Source organism: Lynx canadensis, chromosome B1, assembly GCF_007474595.2.
Source record: "Lynx canadensis isolate LIC74 chromosome B1, mLynCan4.pri.v2, whole genome shotgun sequence".
NCBI lineage: Eukaryota > Metazoa > Chordata > Mammalia > Carnivora > Felidae > Lynx > Lynx canadensis.
The window spans coordinates 26928170-26949201 of record NC_044306.2 but is presented as its reverse complement, the minus strand read 5'-3'; the positions used below and the strand labels follow the sequence as shown (position 1 = coordinate 26949201).

General features: G+C 49.6%; 1 long non-coding RNA gene across 2 annotated transcripts; it reads right to left on the bottom strand.

Annotated features, from left to right (window-relative positions):
- Window positions 1-8305: 8305 nt before the first annotated feature.
- LOC115511846 lies at window positions 8306-20264 on the bottom strand. Of its 2 annotated transcripts, XR_003968206.1 has the most exons (5): window positions 19894-20264; window positions 17450-17567; window positions 17184-17318; window positions 15214-15274; window positions 8306-9010 (listed from the first exon to the last, which is right to left on the bottom strand). It is a non-coding gene; the product is annotated as an uncharacterized LOC115511846 (long non-coding RNA). The 2 variants fall into 2 exon arrangements; XR_003968208.1 differs by lacking the exon at window positions 17450-17567.
- Between the last annotated feature and the right edge of the window lie 768 nt (window positions 20265-21032).

Sequence of the window (21032 nt, the reverse complement as noted above, 5' to 3'; positions counted from 1 at the left end):
ACCTTTCCGGGTAGGAAGGATGATGTAGGAGGTAGGATGACCCCACGGCAAGAAGACCCGACAGCCTATTTACTTCTTTTCCTTCATATGTGTTCTGAACACTTGCCCTGTGCCGGGCTCTGTGCTTAGTTAGCACCGATGCTCTGGTAGGAACTAACACCCACATTTTTCTGGCTAACCTTCTGCCTTACTCCTAGGGATCTAAAGTTGCCTTACACCTCACCTCTTGAACCGAGCTTGAAGAACTCTGTATCCTCCTTTGCCATTCACCCAATCAGCAAAGACTTTCGGATTCAGCTGCTGTATGTTCAAAATGCTGTCGGGGTGCACAGATGAATTAGGTAAGCGTCCTGTCCTCATTGTCTAGGGGAGAAGATGCTCATACAAAAATAGAATGCCCATTTGGGTTGTTTCCAGTTTGGGACCATTAGGAGAAAAGCTGCTATGAATATATTTATACAGTTCTTTTTATAGACATATGTTTTCATTTATCTTGGGTAAATATGTCATCCAAAGGTCCACTGTCAGGTGAATAGAGAAACTGTGGTATCGTCATCCAATGGAATATTACTCAGAAATAAAAAGGAATGAACTACCGGTATTTGCAACATCATGGAAGAATCCCAAACACGTTATGATGAGCAAAAGAAGCCGGGCACAAAAGAGTTCATTCTGTACGATTCTATTTATATAAAGTTCTAGAACAGGCAAAACTAATCTATTGTGAGAGAAATCAGGACAGTGGTTGCCTCTGGCAGGGGGGATTGACTGAAAAAGACACATGAGAGAAAATTCTATATCTTGTCCTATCTGGGGCGATTGTTACACAGAAGTACGCAGTGGTCAAAACTTACCACACTGTACATTTCAAATCGCTGTACTTTATTATATGTGGATTATATCTCAATAAATATTTAATTAAAAAGAAGAAACAAGTCTGCACAGGGTTTATTTGTGTCCAGAATAAAAAGTTAAAATTTGACCATTAGGTGTTAGTTACATAGGTATTTGTTGTTTGCGGTATTGTTTCTGTACTTTACCATATGCTTGAAAATTTTACAATAAAAAATCCTTTAAAAGTCCAAAGGCAAGAAATAGATATAGAATAACCAAACCATAGGGGTGCCTGGGTGGCTCAGTCAGTTAAGCATCTGACTCATGATTTCAGCTCAGGTCGTGACATCATGGTTCGTGGGTTCAAAGCCCTGCATGGGGCTCCATGGTAGCAGTGTGGAGACTGCTTGGGATTCCCTCTCCCTCTCTCTCTGCCCCTCCCCTGCTCAAGCTCTCTCTCAAAAAATAAATAAACTTAAAAAAAAAAAAGAACAATCAGTGTTAGGAGGGATCTTAGGGTTCATTTAGCCGAACTTCCCATCTTGAACTTGGAACTTCTTAAAATGTCGCTGTTAGATGGTCTTCCAAGCTGGGTTTGACACCCTCTGGAGCAGCAGATTCTAAAACCAAAATGATGATGGGGCGCCTGGGTGGCTCAGTCGGTTAAGTGTCTGACTTCGGCTCAGGTCATGATCTCACGGTTCGTGGGTTCAAGCCCCGCGTCAGGATCTGTGCTGACAGCTTGGAGCCTGGAGCCTGCTTCGGATTCCATGTCTCCCTCTCTCTCTGCCCCTCCCCCGCTCACGCTGTGTCTCTCTCTGCCTCTCAAAAATAAATCAACGTAAAAAAAATTTTTTTTTAACCCCAAATGATGAGTGAAGCATTCAGGAAGGTACAGAGATGGGGTGCTATGACAATCCAGAAGAACATAGCCCACTGTTCTCAGGAGCAGGCTCATTGGAGAGCCACCACTCTGAGCACTCACTCGGGGCCTCCACTGGAGGTGCAGTCATGAGCAAAAGCTGGCCACGTCGCCACGAGTGGCTGAGCTGTAGCCGCTGGGTTTGGCAAGCTTAAAGTTCTGGTTCCTTCCTCTCTGCTGAACACTCTGTCTCCAGCACTGATGGAGCTCCAGGGCTCCTGGCCAAGCTGGTCTGGAGGAAAGGGGAAAGGCCAGGAAGGAGACAGCCAAGTTGGAGTCTGACCTAACAAGGAGTCAGACCTGGGAGGCCAGGCTAGATGCAGGCAAATACTGAGAAGAACCACCTCCCTTCCCCTCTGGACTCGGGCAAGGTAAAGAGAACATTCTGGAAACTTCAGTCCAAAATATGAAGGGATTTTCTTCATGGCAACACTGATCACACGGCAGAAGGGTGGGGGCAGGCCAGCTACTCTACAGGCATCACAGTGCAGGTAAGTCGCTCGGCTAGCTGGACCCTCCTCTCTCCAGGCCTTCTCTGTCACTGGGGAAAGCAGGTTCCAAGGTCCCTGTCAGCCTCACTGGTTCTATGTCAACCTCTCCCTGTGCAGGATCAGGTCCGGGGACAAGCCTCCGATTAGCTTTCTTAATACTTAGGGGTCTAAAGTTGCCAGCGACAGAAAAGAACTCTGGATAATCTCAGCAAGAAAACGAATGTATTGGACAGATAGAGGGTAGCTTCCAGCACTGAATAATCAAGTTTGAAAAGGATAGGAATCAGAGCCATCTGGGATCTGAGCAGCAGAATCTTATCAACAGGCCCACTGAGACAAATCCATGCCAGCCGACCTCATGTCTGCTCAAGAGAAAGACAGTCTGATAGGCCAGCCTGGTGGCTGTGCCCACTGAAGGCAGGCAGCTTGATTGACAAGCCCACCCAGATTGAGAGAAAGCATGTTTCCCCACAGGAATATCATGCCCCTGTGGCCAAAAGAGAGAATATTGGGCAGGTGGCATGCCCAGTACAGTTCCACTGCACTTACTGCCTGCTTTGTGTCCTTACTGGACACAACGTAGGGCATTTTCCGGATGATGTGACATTACGGTGCATCGTGGCATGCTGTGACCATCCCCCTGCTTGCAGCTCAAAGAATAAGCAGAAGAAGCGAAGATCATGGATTCCAGAATGTTTTCTCCAATGTTTCTCCAAATCCACCAGCCAAGCTATGCTCACAAACGCACGTTTCCAAGGTTCCCCACTTTGGACCAACCGAAGTTCCAATTGAGTAGGAGTTTTCTCTGAGCAATCGCTGGGATGGCCTTTGTGAGTCACCTCTGTCCCCATCTGGCCCGAACAAGACTTCAAGTCTCCCCTTGCAAGCCCCGCCCCAAAGCTGACACTCGGGAAGCCTGTGCCTTTTCCGGGCCGTGATGGGAGCTTACCCGGGGTAGCAGGGGCCCACAGACCTGAACATTACCTTAGCCTCGCCCTGCAATCAGTGCCAACACCCACGGTGACCCGGACCGGGAGGGGGGACACGGCTGGGGGAGGAGGCAGTGGTGGGGACACAGGACACAGGATGATGGAATGCCCATCAGGGTAACATCGGCCGAAGGCTCGAATTCTTAAGAACCTGGCTAACTTCAATCACTCATGCACCAGAATGTGAATTCCTGGGGCGCAGAGTTTCTTGTCTGTTCGGGTCACAGCTCCACCTGCTCCACCCAGGGCAGCCCCTGGCCCAGTCGGGAGTCATGAAGAATTTGTACCACGAATGGGCAACGCTGCTGCTCTGCCTTCTTCGCGAAACTAGTCTGGGGTCTCCACTAGTCTGTGGCCGGGCCTGTCTGCGGAGCGGAGCTAGAAAGTCAGTCCTGCCATTCGGGGCCGGCCGCTGGAGGCGGCCGAGTGACCAGGCCAGGCAGCCAGCAGGCTGCCGTGCAGTGCTCGGGGCTGGGATGAGTCAGGAACTTTGCACGGAGGAGCCGTGACGCGGGCGGGGGGCCCCTCTGGGCCGGTGCTCAGGGCAGAAACGCACAGACAGACACACGGGAGGCCTCAGCCGAAGAGCGCCGGAAGGAGAACAGGACGGTTATGTAAGACAGAAGCGGGGATCAAAGGCCTGCACAGGGCGCTCTCCCACATGGCACTATTCTTGGGCTTTTTTCTTCCTTCAGCTCCAGAGGATGTAATGAAAAGGAGGGGAAAAAACCTGCTGCGGAAAGAAGCTTCGTTCACTCGGCTTGGGAGACAAGCTCTCACCTTCGCTCAGGCCCCTCAGGAGCTGAAAGGGGGCCCATCCCCAGTGCCCCCAGCCATGCCAAGGGGCCTGGACCCACTTGTTCTTGGGAGGCACCTTTTGCAGGCCTGGCGTCCTGCCACTGTCCTGTTTGCTACGCCCATTAGCGCTTACCCCGCTTTCCTCACCCCCACCATTCTAGCGTTTGGGGGGGCCGGTGACCGCGGTCTCCAACTGCGGCCCGCTCTCGGCTTTCTCTCCTTCTGCTTCTCCCCGGTGGCTTCTGTGGTCAAGAAGTACCTCCTAGGCAACCAGCTGTGGGGGTTAAGGAGAGCTGCCTGCCAAGTCTCCCCCCCCCCCGACCCCCCAGCAGCCCAGCAGAGATCACCTCCGGCTTTGCCCAGTACGGCTCCCCTGGGCCAGGCGAGGGGGTTCGCTGCACCCCAAACTCACTCCCGAGCTGCCTTAAGCTACCTTTGTTCTCCACTTGTACACACCTGGGAGCCATGGGGTGGGGGTGGGGGGGCAAGGGTAAGAATCCAGAGCCAGACACCGGAGTCACAACCCTGGCTCTGCGAAGCAGCACGTTCCTCCCCGGGAACCTCCCCGGGGCCCCAAACTCTGCGTGCCTCACCGTCCTCCTCTGTAAACTAGGGGGTCATTGCAGGACCCACCTCCTAGGCCTGTTGTGAGGATTAACTGGGCTCCCGTAGCACCTAGAACAGCGCCTGACGTGCGGCGGATGCTTGATAAATATTTGTAATTATGATTACATCTCTCCTAACCCCTCCTACCCTTCAGGGCCTAATTAGATGTCTCGTCAGGGTCTTTCTCTTCTCTGAGCTCCCCGAGTACGTTCATCTGAACCTCGAAAGATAACGCTTTGCATCACACGTTGTCCATGGGATTCTGTGAGTCTGGAATGTTCTTCGGTGAGGCTCTCTGTGCTCCTCACGGAGGCTGTGAGCGCCCCGGCTCCGGGCGCGGCCTCTCCCGTGGTGGCCGGTGGCCAGTTGCCCTGAACCCCTGCCGACAGTCTCTGTGAACCAGGACATTTTGGGGTGTGGGAGGGGGTGGATTTCTTACAAACTAATTTCAAAACTGTCTTTTAGGGTTTCCATATTTAAATTCAGACAACCAAGAACGATTTTTCATGATTCTATCGTGCGTGGAGACATAAAGATTAATCAACCCATCTCACTTCGTTGGAGCCAGAAACCTTTGAGTCATGCCTCCCTCTCGTGCCTCCCTTTCCCCCCGGTCCCCATCTCAGTCTGTCACTGGGTCCTGTGGCTTTCACCGCATCCTTCCCCTCCTGGACTTCCGCAAGGCATCCGCCCTACTTGGGGCCCCGCCGTTTCTTGCCTGGCCTGTTGCAAAAAGTTCTCACCGGTGTCTCTGCTTCCAGTCTCTGCTGCCCCTCCCCCGGGGCATCGTACCAAAACGCAAATTAGAGCATCGTCTCTCACTGACCACCGAGTACAAGTTCCAATTCCACGCGAGGCCATCAGCCCCGTGGCCTACTCAACCTCAGTAGACTCGGCTCCCACCGTGCTCCTTCCAAGCACCACGGATTCAGGTCCTGACAACTCTCCCTTCTGCTGAGCACGGCTTTCTTCCCTGACTCTCTTCCCCTGGCAACCGCCACCCTGGCTTCGAGGCCAGATCAGATGTCACTTCCCCGAACTCCCCTCGCAGCTGTCTCCGCATCTTTCTGTTCCCAGAGAGCCTGGTGCGATCCTTCACTAGGATGCCTGTGGCTGTTGGTGGTAGCTCCCAGGGGTTCGGCTCCGTTCCTTTGGCACCCGTGCCTGGCACACGTTAGATGACCGGGAAATATGGGATCGACCTAAAGTAAAGAGCACCCTAAAGCGACTTACCTCCCATTCTTTGCTCGCTCTTTTCGGCAATACTGATCGGAAGGGTGGTTTTTATACTCACTGCCTCAACTTTGTCCGTTCGTCCCATTCTCTCTTGCATCCATTTCAACCAAGGTGGAGTCCCGTCGAGGGCACCGGTGACCTCCATGTTGTTAAACCTCCGATCTCTGTCCTCATCGTCACAATGGATCACCACCTCCTCCTTGCTCACTTTCCTCCCTCAGTTCCCCGGACACACAATCTTCGGGTGTTCCTCCCGTCTCCTTGGTGGCTCCTTCTTAGACTTGGCTAAGTCCTCCTCATCTTCCTGACCTCCTACTGCTGGACTCTTAGGGTTTGATCCTGGGACCTCTTCTCTTTTTTGTCTACTTTCTACCTCACTCCCTGGACCCCCTTGTCCAGAGTGATGGCCTTCAGCACCATCTCTCCGTTGATTACTTCCAACTTGAGAACACCTGCCTATCCTTCTCTCTTGAACGTAGGGTTCCCGTGTCCAGCTGAATAGTCCGCATCTCCACTCCACATTTCAAACTTGTTACACAGAAATCCTGATCTACCTCCCCAACACCTCCTTCCCGCTCAGTCCCGCCATCTCAGTGAATGTCAACTCCAGCCTTCTGGCTTCTCAGCTCAAACACCTTGAGTCTACCTGCAGGTCTTTCTTTCTCTCACACCCTACCTCCGATTTGTCGCCAAACCCTGTTGCTCTGTCTTCAGTGCATATACAGACTCCAACCACTTCTCACTGCTCCGGCCAGTCTCGCCCGGCCTGTTCCAATGGGTCCCTGGCTGGTCACCTTGCCGTGGCCTTCGTCCCCATCAGTTTATTTCAAGAAGACGACCTGATTGGTCTCGTGAAAACCTGAGCCAGATCACGTCACTGCTCTGCGCAGAACTCTCCAGCGGCTCCCGTCTCGCAATGGCCTGCAAGGCTCCGGGCGATCCGGCCCTATCACCTTTCTGCCACCACACGCTACTGTTCTCTCCCACCCTCCTTGACTCGGCTCCAGCCACACTGGCTTCCTTGCTCCTTGCTGTTCCTCAGACAGGTCAGGCACACTCTGCTTCAGGGATATCGGACTTTATTCTCGCAGCCTTGAATGCTTCCCAAAGCTGCACACTCACCCCTCCACCACCTTCAAGTCTTTCCACAGGCCACTTGCCCAATGATCTCCCCTCAACGCCAGTTATGACACTTGTAATTTACTTTAAGATACTTCAGTATGGTCAGTGGCGTATGAGAGATGTGCCCGTTAGTTTAATTCTAGAGATGGTCAGTTCGCGTGCGGTCAAGAACGCACGGTTCAGGGATGCTCAGCTGGCGTTCCACTGGCAAAGGCCACACTCCACGGCAGGTGCTCCAAGAGTTTCTGTTGCCCCATCTCAAGCAATGACCAACACTGTTAACTAGAACAGTAAGTTAAAAAGAAGAAAAAAGGTCTTTATTGGTGAAACTACAAACCTGTTGGGGCGCCTGGGTGGCTCAGTCGGTTAAGCGTCTGACTTCGGCTCAGGTCGTGACCTCACGGGCCGTGAGTTCGAGCCCCGCGTCGGGCTCTGTGCTGACAGCTCAGAGCCCGGAGCCCGCTTCGGATTCTGTGTCTCCCTCTCTCTCTGCCCCTCCCATGCTCATGCTCTGTCTCTCTCTGTCTCTCAATAATAAATAAACATTAAAAAAAAATAAAATAGAAAAAGAAACTACAAACCTGTTAAGCAACATGGTAAAATTGAAGAATTGCCTTTCTTATGTAAAATTAAAGTCACCTCTGCAGACTGGCTCCCTCAGTTTGCTAAGACGATACGTAAATAGGGCATACGAATCCAGTAAGGCTTGTAACCTGTGCCCACTAGGAGACACTTGTTCCCTACCCTGCCCCATCATCGGATACCAGTTGGGAAGAATCTGTGGTGTATGGTCCCAACTGGAAGGCAGAGAACCTTGGAAACGTGAAAGGTCGCTGGGAATTCAGAACAGGTTTTATGAATGCCGTCAGGCCTGCTTTGCGAACAAGTGCTCGGCTAATAGATGTGATAAGCAGAATCCGGTTTGAGATTTCCTGATGGTGACATTGTGGGGGAATGGCCAACCGTCACCTACCTCAGACTTCTTTGTGGCCACCATCATCTGCCAAAAAGAACCTGAGAACTGAGCAGATACAAACCAGCTTAGGTCTAGTTTACAAAACCTTCTTATTTAAAAGCTTTACCAGGGGCGCCTGGGTGGCGCAGTCGGTTAAGCGTCCGACTTCAGCCAGGTCACGATCTCGCGGTCCGGGAGTTCGAGCCCCGCGTCAGGCTCTGGGCTGATGGCTCGGAGCCTGGAGCCTGTTTCCGATTCTGTGTCTCCCTCTCTCTCTGCCCCTCCCCCGTTCATGCTCTGTCTCTCTGTGTACCAAATAAATAAATAAACGTTGAAAAAAAAATAAAAATAAATAAATAAAAGCTTTACCATCCTCCCACACTCCGTAGCTCTATCCCTGTTTTATTCTCCATGACCTGTCAACCTGTAACATACTATACATGTTAGCTTTTTGTGTTTGGGGCCTGTCTACCTGTAGATAATACAAGCTCCACGAAGTCAGGGGTTTTCATCGTAATTTATTGACCAATAAATTGGTCCTGCTGACCACCACCACCCGGTACAAATAACAGTGCCTGGTAGAATAACAATGCCTGCGTGTTTGTTAACTGAATCAAGAAAAAATGGAGTGCTGAAAGAGTTGAAAAGAAAAGAGGATTACTTTTGGCTGGAGAGTCAAGAAAACAGAGCATTTGATCATGACAAGGAACAAAGACCATCCCTGTAAGTGCATAGGCATGAATGTATCGTTTGCCACACTAGGAAGAGCCACATCCTTTCAGAAATGTCAGTGCGTCTCCGTGAACCGAAAGTGAAAGGGGCAGATATAATGTCAACAGAAGTTTTGTCCAAATTTCCAGTTGACTCAAAAGGGAAGTTTGAAGTCTCTTCTTGAGACGGGTTACTGTTCTCGTTTTGCATCACTCGGATGTGGGGTGACCGTCAAACAGACCCACGATGGGTTCCATGAGGCCCGGGTGGGAGCGGACCGGGAATCACACAGCGTGCAAATTCGTCCACGCATGCGCAGAGCGGGGCGCGCGCTTCTTTCGGCTGTCTGGAGAGACCCGGGAGAAGGACACGTGTGAGCCAAAGCGCTCAGGAGAGAAAATACAGAGCACATCCAAGGAAGACACAGGGCAAAGGGTGACTCCGGACAAAGGGTCAAAGATGTTGGGAGAGGAAGCAGATGTTTCGGGGTAGACTCCTTGAACGTGGCCAGCAATAGAGTCATCAGACGTTTAAAATCAAGAGGTACGATCGGAGCTGTGTTTAAGAAAGTTAATCCCGCAGCAGTGTGGGGAAAAGGCTGTGGACGCACCACCCGTTTTGGTGGGAGATGGTTGGGCCAAGAGACATCTGCGTCTTCATGGATGTAGGGAGAGGGCTGGGGATTCCTCTGCCTGTGCACCACTTCTCTTCCCCGCTCCCCAGCGGAGCTTCCGGCAGACGCTTGGGCTATGGAATGACCAGTGTTTACCCAACCTTTGTCTCTTTTCTGCTGCATTGGGAAGAAAGGGGGTACTTTTTTATTTTTAATTTTTTTCCAATGTTTATTTACTTTTTGAGAGAGAGAGAGAGCATGAGCAGGGGAGGGCAGAGAGAGAGGGAGACACAGAATCGGAAGCAGGCTCCAGGTTCTGAGCTGTCAGCACAGAGACCAATGCGGGGCTGGAACTCACGAACCTTGAGATCAGGACCTGAGCTGAAGTCTGACGCTCAACGGACTGAGCCACCCAGGCACCCCAAGAAAGGGGGTACTTTTAAGGACACAGTACCCAAATAACTCTAACACAGTTCCTACCCTTGCCAAGCATATCCTAGTTGCTTCTCTGTCAACTTTCCCATTTCAGCACCTTCTGGAGAAGTTAGGAACTAGGCTAGGAAGGGCAGGAACAGGCAAAAGAGAGGCAAGAGAGAAAACCGCCACCAATGGGCTGCCTTGCGCCCAGGCAATGCTCTTCCCAGGGCTGACCTCTTCTCTCCCCCGGTTCCTCGGCCAGGAAATGCTGCCCACCAGAGCCCCGACCACAGAGCAGGAGAGCGTGGGAGAAACGGGTGGGGGGTGGGGGTGGCGGGGGGGGGGGTGGTACTTGGAAAGTGCTGATTCCAGCAGCCCTGCAACATGCCTTCTGATCTAGAAACTCCTTCTCTATCTTCAGGGATGTCCTCCATACACTGCCTTCTAAAGCAAGGAGAGCCAAGCTCTCCCAGCGAATCTGGCACTCTCCCTTGTCGCCCTCACTCTCCTCAACTGCTCTTAGCAATTGCTTCTGGCTCTCCTGACAAGCCATAGGTCACCTTCCACAGCCTGGGAAACTGCTCATCCCTGGAATCTGACAACCTAGTACAAGCAGATTTGCCTTGGCCCCAATCCAAGGCTCGAGCATTTCGATTTCTTTCTGTGGCCACGTTGGCCTCTCCACCAGGAGACCTCTGCCCTCCCCTTGCCTGCCCTGGGACAAGCACCCTTGGAGTTGAGGCTCCCTAGCCCTCCCCCACCCCCAGCCCAGCAGGGGAAGGAGCTGCTGGAGGGAAGGTCCAGGAGCACAAAGCAGGTTCAGCTGTGCATGTGGGATCCAGGAACAGCGCGGGGCCCCAGGAGACAAAGATCCTTCCCTTGAGGTTCTGAGATATCCTGAGGGGCGCATAAGCTATTGACCCAGCAGGCAATTGCTCTCTTGGTCAGAAATAAATGTACCTGTCTGATCTCTAGATGGGCATGTGCTTGGGGACCTCAGAGAAGTGAATGAGTCAAGAGGTAAGGTAGGAGACATGCGTCTTGAACCAGGTAGCATGCCAGGCTCTTTTACGTCATTATATTGAATCCTTGGGCTGCTCCTAAGGTGTGTGGGTTGTGTCCCATTTGTCAGCAGAGGAAACTGGAACTCAGAAACATTAAGTAACCGACCTAAGGGCACACAGCTAGAAAGGACCAATCTGGGATTCAAATCCAGTTCCGGCTGATTCTAGAACCTGAGTTCTCTCAGCCACACAGAACTACCTCCTGGGGAGAGTGTCAAGAAGAATGATATTGAAGATTTCAAGCCTGTTTCTGGGAAGAGTTAACAGCAGCTCTGTTGTGTCACCAAAATTCATACGTTAAAATCCTAACTCCCCGTACCTCAGGATATGATGTATGTATTTGGAGATGGGGTTTTTGAAGAGATAATTAAGTTAAGATGAAGTCATAAGGGTGGGCCCTAATCCAATATGATTGGTGTCCTTATAAGAAGAGGAAAGTAAGAAAGGCCACTGTGAGGACACAGAGAGAAGCCAGCCACCCATGAACCAAGGGGAGAGGCCTCAGAAGGAACCACCCCTGCCGGTACCTTGATCTTGGACTTCGGGCCTCCAGAACCGAGAAAATAAATTCCTGCTGGTTAAGCCACTGTGTCTGTGTCTGTGTCCTTTCTTATAGCAGCCCAAGCTGACTAAAGCAGGTCCCCATTTTCTGGGTGCTCATTGTGGTCTACACCCTGGCAGGGTATTTGACATGGAGTCATGTTCAGAAAGGAGCCCCATCCAAGAAGTAGGCAGAAGAGGTTGCTCAGTCCTTTCAAAATAGGACTACAAGTGGGGGCACCTGTCTGGCTCAGTTGGTTCAGTGACTGACTCTTGGTTTCACCTCAGGTCATGATCTCGTGGTTTCATGAGTTCGAGCCCCATGCCGGACTCTGTGCTGACAGTGAGGAACCTGCTTGGGATTCTCTCTCTCCCTCTCTCTCTCTGCCCCTCCCCTCATACCGTCTCGGTCTGTCTCAAAATAAATAAATAAACTTAAAAAAACCCCCACACAACAGAACTAGAAGAAGCACAGGAGGGATTCAGAGAGACAGACACAGACCCTCCCTGATGACAGGCACGAGCTGACCTTGAGGCACTGGCCAGGTAGGAGTCCAGGCCCTTCTTCTCGGGGCCTCATTTGAACAACTACTATTCTCCTCTGCAATGATGAGAACGAAATGCAAGACGGCTCACTCCTGGATCCTCCCTGATCCTCCCTGTCCACCCCCAAGCACCCCGCATCAATCATCACCCAGTGATTGCTGCTGACCTTCCAGAGCGGTAACTAACTCAAGAAGCACCGACACGTGGGAAAACCCAGACTGGAGGTGGAATAAAATCGGTCTCTGAATTTTGCGAGCACTGAATTTGAATACATCTTATCACAAGCGAGCAGGAGTTAACACATACAACAGAAGAGGAAGAAAGCCCCTTTGAATTGCAAGGGTGGGGACAGAACAAGGAGGTTTTACAAAAATGAGCCCAGGTAGGGACAGGGAGGTTGGAAATGGGTGTTTCAAGAAGAAAAAAAAAATGTATATACACACACTTGTGCAGATGTGTATGTATATACAAACACGTGCACACAGGTATGCGTGTGCATATATGTATTTGTGCCCACGCACAGAGATACACACACACATCTTATCTTCTGAAATCTTGGGGAATTTCATACAGGAAAAGGCCTCTGTCAGAGCTGCCCTACAGGGAAGGGTTAAGCCCATCTGCAACTTTTTTTTTTTTTTTTTGAGAGATTGAGAGCATGAGCAGGGGAGGGACAGAGAGAGAGAGGGAGAGAGAGGATCTGAAGCAGAGGATCTGAACCAAGCAAAGAGCCTGATGTGGGGCTCAATCCCATGAACCGTGAGATCGTGAACTGAGCCAAAGGCAGCCACTTAACCGTCTGAGCCACCCAAGTGTCCCGCACAACATTTTTTCTTGATTCTTCAGCCACGTGGAGAGCAGGCACAGAAACAGGGGTCCTCGTAAGGAAGACCAAAAGAATCTACAGTTTTAGCATTCCGCAGTTTGGTATTTTTCAACCTTGGTAACTTCCAAGTGGAAATCCTGAAAATTTAAAAAACCATTTCTGTGCTTTTCCCAACCCAAACTCTGTGAAGCTACTGCTAAAGGTACCTAGTCTGATCTCCTGCCTTTCCTTTTAAACCAACACCAAATCCCCCAGAAAAATGTCTGCTCTAGAATTACATCCACTGACATTTGTGTAAAATATTTATCAGTATGCTCTGTTTACTCCACTTTTATTCACATGTATAAAAGAGAAAAAAGGAAAAAAACCTCTGCCTGGCTTAATATTCTAGAAGCGAATACATTCTGACCACACTTCATTACAAGCCTGAAAAATATCCCTTATGAAAGGAGAAAAAAAAAGTATATGTGGTGTTTATGCCTCAGGCCAGGAAGTATACCCTTTAGCTCGGGTTCTGCTCTGCACAGCCATCTACACACATAAGCCTGTTTCAATGTGACTGCCTTTGTGCGCCTCAGCTGAGCGGAAGCAGCTAGTTTGGTCAGAAGTTCCTGCAAAGCACACGCCTCTTCAGGGCGGGATTGGAAACTGCCTGGAGCTTTGGACAGTTGCTCAGGCTACAGGGGTCCAAGGAGAAGTTGGCCCCGTGGACTAGCTGGAGGCTAAGGGTCTGGATGGGTCTCTCCAGGCACCTGAGCTGTGGTCCTGGGTCCCCCGGCTGCAAACATCAAAACCACATAAAAGGTGCAGGAAATGGTGGGCAGAGAAGCCAGCAAGAGTGATGGTGTGCTGGAGCAGGTGAATCCTGCAGGGTGTGTGAAAGACCGTAAGGAGCACAAATGAAACACAGAGGTGGCGCTGGGGGGAGGGGGAGAGGGAGACAGGAGGGGGGAGGGGGGGCGATACAAGGAGCCTCGGCACTTGTTCTGCATAGAGCTCCGCCTGAGGATTGTAGGAGTTTCATCAGGGTTCAAGCACAGAGCTTGCAGTGTTGCCATTCACGATATGGACAGGGGCTTTCGTGTGAATTTGCTGCAATGTCTAAGATGAGTTTAATTCTGCCATTGAAAATCAGGAAAACCCCGGCTGGAAGCGGGAAGCTTGCTGCAGACTGAATGTTTGTGTCTCCTCAAACTTCAGATGTTGAAACCCTAATTCCCAGGGTGATGGTACTCCCGAGAGGTGGGGCTCTGGGGGGTGATTAGGTCTTGAGGGTGGAGCCCTCATGAATTGTCCTTGTAAGTAGAGACAGGCCAGAGCTTGTGTCCTCCTTCTCTACCGGGTTATGATGCCATGGAAAGACAGCCACCTGGAAGCCAGAAAACGGGTCCCCACCAGACCCCAGATCTGCCGGCATGGTGATCTTGGGCAGAATCCCCAGCCTCCAGAACTCTGAGAAATGAATGTCTGTTGTCTCAGCCGCTCTGTCTGTGCTATTTTGTTATAGCAGCCTGAACAAACTAAGACAGATACTTTGCCCAGGAGTAGAATTGGAGGCTACCGTTTCATCAAGAGCACTTCTCACATTTCTTGGTGGAAGGAGAAGTACCGTGCAGAAAACAGTAAGAAAGAAATGAGTGCAAGGCAGCAAGGACTGGAGGAAGCCAGAAGCCGGAAGGGTTGCCTTTCTTGCTGAAGGGGTCACAGAAGTTCTCACTGATACAGTGAGATGTGTGTGGGGATCCGTGGGTTGGTGGAGACATATGGAGGGGGATGGGAGGGGGGAGCACGGAGCAGTCCAGGGTAGCGGGACGCAGCAGAAAGGATCCAGGGGCCTTTTGTGGCACATTGGCCGATGGGCAAACACCTGGCTTAACAGCTGGGCCAGCTCAGTAGCCTGGCCTGACGACACTGTACCTACCCGGGCTTTTCAACGCACCTGGAGTTTTGCCAGTTGCACCTCTGATTCTGATGTATGAATCAGAAAAGCTGGGGCGCCTGAGTGGCTCAGTCGGTTGAGCGTCTGACTTCGGCTCAGGTCATGATCTCGCGGTTCGGGAGTTCGAGCCCCGCGTCGGGCTCTGGGCTGACAGCTCGGAGCCTGGAGCCTGCTTCGGATTCTGTGTCTCCCTCTCTCTCTGCCCCACTCTCTCTCTCTCTCTCAAAAATAAACATTAAAAAAAAAATTTAGAAAAGAAATGCTGCCTCACAGGCATCTCCCAGCTTAAAAAATTCTCGAAAAGAAAGGGAATAAATTTTGAAGAACGACACTCTCCCAAATTAGCCTAAGCATTTAGTAACACTCCCATTGAGAGGATGTGGAAAGTAAAGGTCAGAACTCATCCAAAGTTCCCCAGGTGGCTAAATGACCAAGTTAGCACACAAAACCCACATTTGTCTGGCTCCAAAGCCTGTGTCTTTTTCCACTGCACCAAACGAAAGCCAGGTCTGGAGAGGATATAGCTCAGGTTCAAGGCAGGGGCATCCAGATGGGCTTTGAAAAGGGCCCTTTGGTCCTTGGAGGAGAAGACCGTTCTCATTACCTTTTTCCTTGGTAGGGAGGTTGAAGACTGTGTGACAGACAGGATGCAGGACACCAGGAGTCTGGGGAAAAAGAGAAATAGATTAGATTAAAAACGGAGTTGGCTGGGTGCAAATTAGTTAACCTCTAATCAATGGGATAAATAGCAGGATGTAATTAACCACTGCTTAAAGAGAACCCTGGGTATTTCCCTCAGTGAGCAAACCCCTGGGGATTGTTATGCTAATCGCAGCTGAAAAGGTAGAGAGAGAGAGACAATTCTTATCTGGAAAAGAATAGAGCAGGTTTAGCTGTTTTCCTTTTGTAGGTTGATGCCGGCTGGCCCAAATCATTTCTTTTAAAAAACAAAAATTGGATTAAGCAGCAGATTAGATTGTATGGAGGAGAATTTGCACTGTAGGAGGGGCAGCTCCTGGTGCAGAACATGGAGGCAGTGTCGTGACCAGGGTGCGTGGGCAGGTGGGGCTGTCATTCTGCAAGAGCTTCTGGGGACTCCAGCCCACGGAGAAGCTTGAGGGAGAGAGCAGAGACCTTTTGCTCCCCCTTGCCTCTGCTTCTCCCTTGGTTCCTTTGCAGGGCTGGTAATCTGAGCATCCTATCCAGCTGGGAGAGGCTGTTCATGCCCTGACCCCAGAAAACGATGATTTCAACTGGAGTGAACCGATCAATCTCCTGCACTGTCAAAGGCCTTTTGCTTTCTGCTAAAATTGGTAATTAAAGGTGGAAATTTTTCATTCATGAGTTGTTGGTTCTTGGCCTCTCCCTTCTGTCTACCTGAAAACTCAGAAATAAGGACTTAAGGGTTTCTAAATGATTAAGGGTTTCTAAAGCCACTGATTGGCTAAGTGGGACCGGTTTGTCACTCAAGCAAAGCTCAAATTGAAACTCTGATACCCTTCCTTGCACTACCCAGTACCTGCTCAAGCTGTGATACGGTTATCAAGGGAATCAGGATACAGCATCCCCAAATATGCCACTTTGGCATAAGGATTGTTTTGAGCTGAAGGCAATTGAAAAAAAAAAAAAAAACAGACATAAGAAGAGCTCTCTGTTCCCTTTCCCATCTGCCTAAAAGTAGCACATAAATTTCCTTTGTGCGGGTGGCTCCTTCCATATAAGGAAGGGGAGAACAATCCTTAACCACCAGAGACAGAGATGGCACCAAGATGAGTCTGTACAAATCTTAATAAACAATCTTTATCTAACGTTAGTTTCCTCCCATAGATTTCCTAGTTGTCTTTCCATAACTTATCAGCCCTAGAAGCCGAACCACCCTTTGTCTAGTCATTTTTCTACAATTTATTACCCTTTGTTAAAATGGCATTGAAGTTCTTAAGTTTAACCACTTCTTTGGTTTTCATTTTTCTGTGAAGCCCCTGTGCAGGTAAAAAAAAAAAAAAAAAAACAAACCCACAAAACAAAACCCAAAATAAACAAGAACAACAACAAAAAACCCCAACTAACATCAATTAAAATTAAATGCTTTTTCTCTTGTTAACCTATCTTTGTCAGTTTAATTTGCAAGCCCCAGGTACAAACCTAAGAGGGTAGAGGAAAGATTTTTTTCATCTCCTACAGTTTTGATGAGAGTTAACCAACTGTTACACAAATAAAACCTCAATGAAGCCAAAACATGGAAGCAAAGAATAGCATAAACATCTAATAGTAAGGACACACACTCCCCACACTTACTGGGCAGGAAGGACCATGCCCAGGACCGTCTGCAGATTGAATGTGGGGTATCAGTGGATAATGATGATCTGGAGCTAAGGTAGCAACTATGGTAGAAAGTAGGTAGAATGACATAGGTTTTCTTGGTTGTTTTGTTTTGTTTTGTTTTTACTGTTTCTCTAATGAATAATGCCCCAAAGTCCAAGATTTTCTGTGATAGTCTTAATTTGGGGCTGTTCTGATTGCTTTCGATTAAAGAAGATTTACAAAATATATAAACAAATGTGATTTCATGTTTACCTCTTGGTAAGAATTTTTATAGAAATAATTTCATAAGTCCAAAAATCTTTTCTGAGCGTGTACTCGACATTTGATTAGGCAAATATGTTCACCAAGGCTGGGTCCTTAGGAAGGTGATTTTGATATTTTGTTGTCCTAAAAAAAAAAAAAAAGTAAGTATTACATTATTTTTCCTAGTTTTATAGATGGTAAAATTAAGATCTAGAACAACTGACTTGCTTGCGATGACGTCACTGTCACTAGAGTCAGGCCCACACTTAGGTTACCTGGCATCTAAGGTCAGCTCACTGTCCAAGGCATAGATTTTCTACAGAGTTTTTGCATCATCTTGGCTCTCTTGTAGCTTCAGACCAATCGCTCATCTATTTTTAGCAGGCAAAACCACTGGGGAAGAGAGAGGTTAACAAATGAAAGGAAAAGATGTAAGGCACAAGGACAGAATGAATGTCAGAGGTGGGATAAAAGTTAAAAAAGAAAAAAAAGGACCTAACAGAGAAGTCAAGGATAACATTTAAGTAGATGAAATTCATTTTATTCGCACTGTCCTTTTCCTTCCATTTCCCTAATCCCGCAGCACTGTGCAATCCCTTTCTTTTCTGAATCCCCCTGGCATTTTATTTGTTTTTCCCTAATGATATTTATTAGATCCTTGCAATAACGTACGGTGACATTCACACCCTGAGTAGCCCGACTGAATTATAAACTCTTTGAAATTACAGTCAGTATTTTGGATAAGTTTGTTTCCCCCACCTTATTTCATGTGTTTGTTGAATAAATGTTATCAAGCTACTTGGGATATTAGCACTTGACAAAAAACATCTAAATAAAAACTACCAACTTTGCTCTCCATGAGCAAAAGAGGGCCAGATAGGAGTTAGAGACTGTTCCTGGTCTTGGGCATTTAGTGTGCCAGGCTCTGGGGAGGGAAAGGAGAAGGCTGCTGAGGTTTGGGCTTGGGGTTGACAGGAGGCTCTCTTGTGCATTCACACAGGGTGGGAAATGGACTAGACCTTAAAAACTGCCCTGCCTCAACTCTTCCATTTGCAGATGAGGAAACTGAGACCCATGGAGATTGTCTTGCCCAAGATCACAAAGCTACATGGTAGCGTAGCCTGGATTGAATAGTTTTCAAATAGATTAATGAACCAAGCAATGTATTGAAACCTTTCTTCAGAGACCCTAAGGTTAGAAACCTAGCATTTTAAATCATTAGCAAGTGCTATAGTATTATGCATAGAAAGTAAATGTGACAAAGTCAGGTCTAAAACTTGAGGCTATGTTTTTGACATTGCTTGCTGATGTTCAGTCCAAATGCTGAAGAACATTCCATTGCTTTTAAGTTCTGACTTGATGAGCAGAGGTGGGCAGGGAAGGACAGACATGCCTCAATTCCATTTGTGTATGTTGCCTAAGAACATGCAGGGGGCACACACTTTTCTGCTTTGAGGAGCATGAAGACAGCTTTCCAGTCCTTTTGAGCGTTCTCACTGCCAGAGGAGAAGCTTCCCAATCAGCTGATGTAGGAAGCCTAACCAACAGGTCCTTGCAAAGCAGATCATTTCCGTTCCAAGTGAGAGAGTAATGAGCAAGGTAACTTCTCTGCTCAGGAAAGAGGAATCCACAGACCCTTTCTTTCCAATGCCACCTTGATTAATTCATTAATGGGTTTTCAGGCAAGTTTTATTCAGGCACCTTGGGACAGGGCAGTGAGTCAGAGGTTGGCATCGAAACCAGAATAGAAGCCATAGTCCTCTCTGGGGATCCTACTCTGGGCTTTAAATTCCCAGATCACACAACAACCTAATTGGAAAGAAATGTTCTTAAACAAGAGCAGGGGTTTTGCCAGGTCTGCCAGGGACTAATAAGGTCGGTCTAAGGACTGTCTGATGAAAGAGAGATTGGATTTACATGTCACAGCGAATTTTTAAAGTATTTTCACCCGGAGGGTTACTGCTGACTATAAATAAAATCTCTCTCCTTGGGCAATCCCACACCAACTCCTGCAGATATGGCTTCCTTAATTAAATTAACTTTGAAATGACATTCAAACAATGTCTTCCTGCCACACGCCTTTGTTTTCTCCAAGATCTACCTTATTGACAAGCTGTTTCCCGAGGTTCCTTTGTAAACTGATTGTTTCCCACTCCCAGCCTGCACATTAATTGGAGAGGAGTTTTGACGTCTCTATAGCCGGTATCAGATAGCTCTCACATTGCATTCATTTCACCGTGTACCAAATGGCCGGCACACTTACAATACCAAAAATTAAAAATGAAAAAAAAATTATCTAGGGTGCTTACAGAGAACCGGATAAATACAAAATCTAAATTTCATCTGCTGAAATTCACACGCCTGAAGGCTCCGGAATTTCCCAAGTTGAGGAAAGAATTTTTTTTTTATTAGTCTCTCAAAAATCAGGCATTCGCATTCGCAATTAAAGCTGCTGCTGGCTTAAATACATTAAGTCCGAAGCTGCGGCTCCCCTCCAGGGTGCGGGCGCGCAGGCGCGGGGACGCAGACGTGGACACACACACACACACACACACACACATACATGCCCGCCCACACCACCTTCCTTGTGAATTGCCTGCGGGATTTATGGGCTTCGCCACCACGGATTACTGTCAGGTGCAGAAAGCAAGCCTTTGTCCTTGGGCATTTTCCTCCCCACCCCCCCCCCCCCCCCCCCCCGGATTTGACGGTTATTTACCGGCCACGTGAGCGCTGGGCGGGGGTCGGGTAGGGGAAACAAAGGCTAGCTGAGCGCGGCCAGTGTGGCCCAGGGACGGCTCCCCAGCTCCTGCGACACGTGTGACATTAGCCAAGACCTGCATCCGACTGAGAGGCTCCTCCAAGAGAAATCTCGTCCAATCCCTTATAAAAGTGTCGCGTTTCTTGAGGCCGGGAGAGCGCTCAGTCAGCGGGCCGGGCAAAGCCGGGTTCCTGGGCCGCCCCGGAGCTCCGGGACTTGGGCGGCTTCTTGGAAAGGGCGCACACTCCTGGTGTACCAGTGAGAGCGAGTGTTTAGACAGAGCCTTGCTGCCGCTCAGCAAATGAGAAACCGGACACAGGCCCCCTTTGCCCTCAGGAGGAAGTACAAACCCCTCCCCAACGGAGAGGTCACGCAGTGAGCCTTTGGCTGCTGACCTCCCCACCCGGAGTGCCTGGCGCCCAAGGGCCTGCCTCCCCGAGGCCTCGGTAGGTGCGCAGTTGTGGCCCCCTCCGATTAGCAGCAGCGTGCCGTGGGCGTTAAAATTTCGGAGGCACCGAAAAGTGATCAAAAATGCAGTGCTTTTTAAAACAAAATTTATTGCAAAAAAATATATGAACAAAATATTAAATGCTAAGTAGAAACCGGATCAGTGCAGTGCCGTGCTGAGCCATTTTGTAATCCGAGGTAAAAGGAAGATCCCCTACTTGACCTGAGCCCGGGTATCAGGGGATTCGCGGCGCAGTAGGAGGGGAGCGCGGGTGGTAGGCCTCGGAAGCGGCGGGGGGGGGGGGGGCCCTCCCGAGGCCCGGCTGGGGAGTGGAGGAGGGGTCCTGGGGGCCCGGAGATGAGAGCTCCAGGGAACCGCTCTGCTAGTAACAAAGGCGGAGCGGAAGGCCGAGTTTGGGGCGGGAAGGACCCCGCGGCGGCCGTCGCTGCTTGGGTCGTGCTTCCAGGGGAGACCCAGAATGGAAGGCCCGACCCCGCTGCTACCGGGGCCGCGAGCGAGTCCTGTAATTCCCCCGCTCGGTGGTTAATTCTCACTAACAAGATTTGGCAAGATGTCGGGCGAATAATTTTTGGCTTGTGTCGTGTCCCCACCGCGGCGCGCACAAACCCCATGCCAAAAGCGGCCTCTG